Source organism: Humulus lupulus, chromosome 5 (assembly GCF_963169125.1).
Source record: "Humulus lupulus chromosome 5, drHumLupu1.1, whole genome shotgun sequence".
Lineage (NCBI taxonomy): Eukaryota > Viridiplantae > Streptophyta > Magnoliopsida > Rosales > Cannabaceae > Humulus > Humulus lupulus.
The window spans coordinates 41,907,337-41,913,353 of record NC_084797.1 but is presented as its reverse complement, the minus strand read 5'-3'; the positions used below and the strand labels follow the sequence as shown (position 1 = coordinate 41,913,353).

At 39.9% G+C, this 6,017-nt stretch overlaps 1 non-coding gene across 1 annotated transcript; it reads left to right on the top strand.

The window, feature by feature from the left end:
* The first annotated feature begins 1,329 nt into the window (after positions 1–1,329).
* LOC133781002 (small nucleolar RNA R71) lies at positions 1,330–1,436 on the top strand. The gene has a single exon (XR_009869802.1). It is a non-coding gene; the product is annotated as a small nucleolar RNA R71 (small nucleolar RNA).
* Positions 1,437–6,017: the final 4,581 nt, after the last annotated feature.

The window sequence follows — 6,017 nt, the reverse complement described above, 5'->3', positions numbered from 1 at the left end:
GTCTAGCTTCCCCCAAACCAAGCATTTTAAATACATATAGCGACATTAAATTTATGTTTGCACCTAAATCACATAAAGCTCTCTCACAATGAAAGTTCCCAATGGTGCAAGGTATAGTAAAGCTGCCCAGATCTCTTAAATTTTGAGGAAGCTTCTTTTAAATAATCGCACTACACTCTTCAGTTAATGCAACGATTTCATAATCCTCCATTTTTCACTTATTAGAAAATATCTCCTTCATAAACTTCACATAACTAGGCATTTGTTCTAAAACCTCGGCAAAAGGGATGTTAATGTGAAGCTTCTTAAATACTTCAAGGAATTTGGAGAATTTTTTTGTCAATATTAGCCTTTCAAAATCGTTGAGGATATGGAATCTTTGGTGTAGGCTCAGTGTATTTTGGTTTTTCTTTGTTAGGAAGGTCCTTAGTAACCTCCTCTTGTATTGGACAAGTAACTTGTTGATTCTCTGTATTCTTCCGTTTCTTCTCCACTGTAGGTCCATCATACTTAGTCCCACTCCTCAAAGTGACAACTTGACATTGTTATTTAGGATTTACCTCTGTGAAACTAGGAAAATTCCATTGCTGTCTACTAGAGAACATCTGAGCCAATTGACCTTTTTGCGTCTCCAAACATCTGATTGAAGACCTTGTCTCTGTCATAAATTGATTTAATTGGTCTGGCTGAATTGTTGGTGGGTTCATTTGAGGAGGTGGTGGTGGATGAGATGGGCGTGGGTTTGGATCATAATATGGTCTCGAATGTAATCCATAAGTTGGTTGATGAGGGGGTTGTTGAGGTGGGTACTGCGGATATTGTGGTTATAACCCTTGATTATTTTTCCAAGACAAATTAGGGTGATTTTTCCAAGCAGGAAAATAGGAATTTGATAATGTGTTGGGTGAAGGTCTTGAAAAATTACCTATAATCTATGCTTGTTCCAAGGGCATATTGTTCACATTTGTTGAGCAACTAGTTGTGCTCAGGCATTGTTCATAAGAATGAGGTCCTCCACAAATATCACAACTCGCTACATTTTGAACTTGCATTGCTTGTGCAGCGAGATTAGTTTGGTGTAATTGTTTGGTTTAAGATGCTACTTGAGCAGTCAATTGCGTTATTGGATCAACTTCTAATACTCTTGCTACTTTCTTATTCTCACACTCAGTAGGCTAGTTATAATTATTCATAGCCATTTCTTCCAATAACTCATATGATTCATTAGCTCTTTTTCTCATAAACGCTCCTCTCGATGCTGCATCTATAATTGTCCTTATATTGCCCCCTAAACCATTGTAAAATGTATGAACTAGCAGCCACATTTCTATTCCATGATATGGGCATTTCCTTTGCAATTCCTTTAATCGTTCCCATGCATCATACAAAGACTCCCCACCTAGTTGATGGAAATTGTTAATCTCTCCTCTTATTCTGGCTGACTTGGCAGGAGGAAAATATTTATCAAGAAAATTTTGAGCCAAATCTTCCCAAGTAAGTATAGAGTTGGCTTATAACAAATTTAACCAACTCTTAGCTCTGTCCCTTAGTGAAAATGGGAATAGTCTAAATCGTACAACATCATTACTCAACCCATTCATTTTAAATGTCGCACATAACTCCAAAAAATTGTGATATGTAGATTTGGATCCTCATTTGGTAACCCCCCAAATTGTACACAATTTTGCACCATCTGAATAATTAAGGGTTTTATCTCAAAATTATTTGCCTCAACAGTTGGAGGATGAATGTTTGAATGTATCCCCGTAACAGTAGGGAGTACATAGTTCCTTAATGGTGAATTTGCTTAAGTTGCATTACCCATATTTGCATTATTGTTGACAACGTTATTTGCGTTCTCAGCCATGGTGAAATCTAACCTTTATCTTTCGATTCTTTCTACACGTTCTCTCAATTTCAAGATCTATTGGTATGATTTCCTTTTGTCTACTTCCTCGCATATACCAACTATTCCTGAAACACAATATAGCCTTGATCCAAATAAATGTTAAACAACAAAAAATAAAAATACCAAATTAGAACAAATAAAAATTAACTATGATGTTGGAAATTAAGTCCCCGACAACGGTGCCAAAATCTTGATCACGAAAATATATATATATATATACACAAGTGCATGCAATCGATTCAAGTAATATATGATAAGTAGAGTATTGTTCCCACGAAGACTGTTTTACAATTACCAACAATTGTTTCTTTACTTTCTATTTGGCAATGAAAATTTTGATTTTTGAATTTAAATTTAAAATTGAAAATAACTTTGAATAAAAACAACTAATTAAAAGATTTAAAATCCCTATTAAAAAAAACTAGGGTGTTAATTTCCTAAACTTTTCATTCTATTAATTTTATTAATCAGTTCTAGATTTATTTTTTCCTATTATAATAATAGGTTAACATAATTCGATTCCTATTCTTTTTCAAGATATAAGATCTCAATCTATATGCAATTTTTATACATCTCTATGATAAACTTAAGCATATAGAGGGCATTAAGCATGGAAACCTAATTACTACACAAGTCATACAGGTACGTTCATCCAATATGCAACCTATGTCTATATAATGATAACATATTCAATTCTCATCTTTTGAATTTTGAATCAAAATCATAAAATCAAGCAAATATCGATCAAGTATTTACTAGCATTAAACACACATTATATAGAAAAGAAAAATCAAAAGAATATCATAATTAAATTAGATAGAAATCCAAGTGACTACATTAAACCCTAGAGAAAAATTATTTAGTTCATATAATACATGAATAAATAAACTAAATAATAATTCAACAACATAAGATTTATAATAAAAATATAAAACTGTAGAATAAGTAGCCTAAGAATCACAATTAGTCTCTAAAAACGTTATTAAAAACTGACCTAATGACTTAATTAAGCCCAAAATACGAATTTATAGTAAAAAAATAACAAAGGCTGTGTTTTTTCATGTGCGGGCCGCGACTTGGTCTTCTCTGAGTCGCGGCCTGTCTCTATTTTGGAGCCACTTTCTTTCGTGTAAATCCTCAAGCGCCGCGAATTAAACATCCTCAAGTCGCAACCCGTGTCTAAGTTTTCCCTTAGCTAAGCCTCTGTTTTCCTCTTGAGTCGTTACTTGTAAGTCCAAGTCACGACACGAATTCCATCCAACATCTATGCGTCTTTGTCTTCACCTTGAGTCGCGACTTATAAGCCCAAGTCGCAACTTTAATTCTATTTTTTCTCAAATTAGGTATTTCAACTCATCTCTTCATCAAAACCCATCTTTTGGTCATCCTTAGTGTCATTTTGAGTCCAACAACTGCCAAGAGCCTCGTTTTCCACCATTTTCACTTCTTTTTACATTATTCTTGTGGTTCATTGCACCATCCTACAACAAAGACAAACAAAAGCATAATCTTGCACTAAACACAAATAAAGACTCAAGATCACCACAAAAATACATTCTAAAATGATTTTAAAATGAAGTTATCATGGCGGCTGGTGGCTACCAACGAAACCTCATTGTCGCTGCCACAACGGGCAAGGCTGGGAGAAGGCAACTCACAAAGGGACCCCGCTAACCCTTGGAGAATCTCCGCAGCAAGTGGAACATCCCTACCTCCTACTCTCCTCGCAAGGACAGGCTCCAACTCGTCCCGGAAAAGAGGGTCAATATGATCCTTCAGCTAGCCCTCGTGCAGGAACTCAACAAGGAGTTTGAAGTCCTCGTTGCATTCTTCAATATGGGCATTATAGTACTCAACAATCCGCTTGTACTTCTCAAAATTTTCCTTGTCATAGTGTTCTGGGAAGATTATGAACCGAATTTCCTTGACTGGAGGGGAGTCAGGCACCTTAGAAGGGATTTCCTTACCCTTCGCAGAGGATTCCCCATCTGGAGGGGAGGAAACCTCGAGGTCAATAACCTCACCTAGAGCTGTCGTCTTCAGGGTGAAGACAGGTGAAGCAGTTGCGGGAACTGTAGCGACCATCAGGGCTGGGGTTGCAACAGCCGGGGGTGTGTGCACCGTGGTTGGTGCCACTAAAAGATCTATCTGAGAGGGTCCCGACACCCTTTGATACTTTGACCTGACCAATTCGGATAGGCCCATGCTTTCTGCATGTATAAACTAGTTAAATCCTAGGAAGAAAAGAAAAGTAGTGAAAACAAAAATGTACGGGTCTAAATACAATTATCCTCGGGAGCCCCACCACGATCAGGCTCCTCCAATTGAAGGACAATATGGGTGAATTTACGGATAACCCAACCCATCTCTTGCATAAGGTTGGTCTCGTATTGACAAAACCAAGTGGCGTGCATAGACGCCACCTCGTCTAATGGCATGAGACCTTGGGGGCGTCTCTTCCTCCTCAGATTGTGGAGGAATACGTTGATGAGGTCCTAATAGTATTGATGCTCTTCGTCGGACCAACAACACCCTGATATTTCCCCACACTCAAGAAGCGAGGGAGAAAATGTAGAATGGTCAGGACTAGTTCCCTCCCCTACATGCTTAGCATAATGAAGGACAATTAGGAACTTACCTTGAGGCATGAAAGATGACTCGATCCCCACTTTGAGCTCTGCCTCGAGCTCATAGTTTTCCTTTGCCTCCGCAGCTGCCTTGATGGAAAGGAGGCTCTCTACATGCATCTCATGAAGTTGTTGCGTGCATTCAAATTGTGCCTTGGTCTCCACATAGTCTGTGTGGAGCCTCGCCTCGTGCCGTGATAGCTTCGAGTCTTGAAATCTGGTGAGCACCACCGGGTTTATGCTCTGCCCCTCGCGCAGTAACCCATACTGTCGGAGGTGGGCATTAGTGACAAGGAAGGTGAGATTCAAATCCTCATCGTTGATATTGTTCATCGCCCTAAATCTTTCGTCGAAGGAATCAACGAAAGGTAAACGACGATAGGGACCTGAAAATAGATGTTTTAAGGATTAAGGATCAATTACGAGTGGGACACTATTAGACGAAACTATGCGAGTACAAAAGTGCTTACAACCTCTAGCGAAGTCTAGGAGAAGGGTGGGATTGGTCCTCGTTAGGAAACCACTCTCCCAGAAGAATTGATATTTGTAGCTTTGAGCGTGGTTCCCATTGCCACTCGGAGCCTTGTAGCTTTTCCCTGGGATTGTGTGCTTCATCAAGGTATAGTACCCATCCTGGTCTTCCTTCTTCAGGCACTGCCGAAAGCTGTAGATATACAATATCTTAGCGGGGGAAGGTGTGGGCTAGTTCTGTCTTTAATACAGAACTTAAAGCCCGACCAACAACCGATAGCCATTCGGGGACAACTTCAAGGGGACTTTGGCGAAAAACTTTATGAAGTCGACATAATACTGGTACAATGGTAGGGTTGCACAAACCTGAAGATGAGAGGCACTCCAGGGCCCGAGCCCATGAATGATCTCATGTGCCCTCTTGTCCTCCTGAGACAGGCGCACTAACATCCCACGGGGCTCTACCCAATAGTGGGTGAGAAACTTCTCCAAGGCACCTCAGTGTTGGAGCTTGCTGGGGATCACCTCCGCCTTGAAACAAACGATGATGTAGGTGTTGTTTGTCAGCACTAGACCTGCATTGGCTTCTTCCTCTGAGAGCGCAGCTCGAAAGGGTCTTGTCGCCACTTGGGCGGAGTCCTCTTAGACTACGAGGGCTTGACTAGTACCAGCCACTTGTTTCCCCTTCTCAGGGTGTTGCCTAGCTTCTCGGACCATTTGTATGATATCGACTTCAAAGGCATAGAACCCCTTTTTATGTAGTTGATGGAGCTCCTTGGCCTGATGAAAGATGGGTCAAAATGAGAATCCCTAAGACTATTGCTTGGGGAGAAGAGGAAAGAATTTCTAAGGTCTTGGGATGTTCTCGAGGCTAAAAAATAATCACTTGAGAACACCACCAGAACTTATGAACAGTGCCAGAAGCTGGGAATTTTCTAGAATCCAGTCAAGTGTTCAAGATGGAAAAAGTTACCCAAGGTGGGCAACAGGCCATTTTGACCACTCCTAAC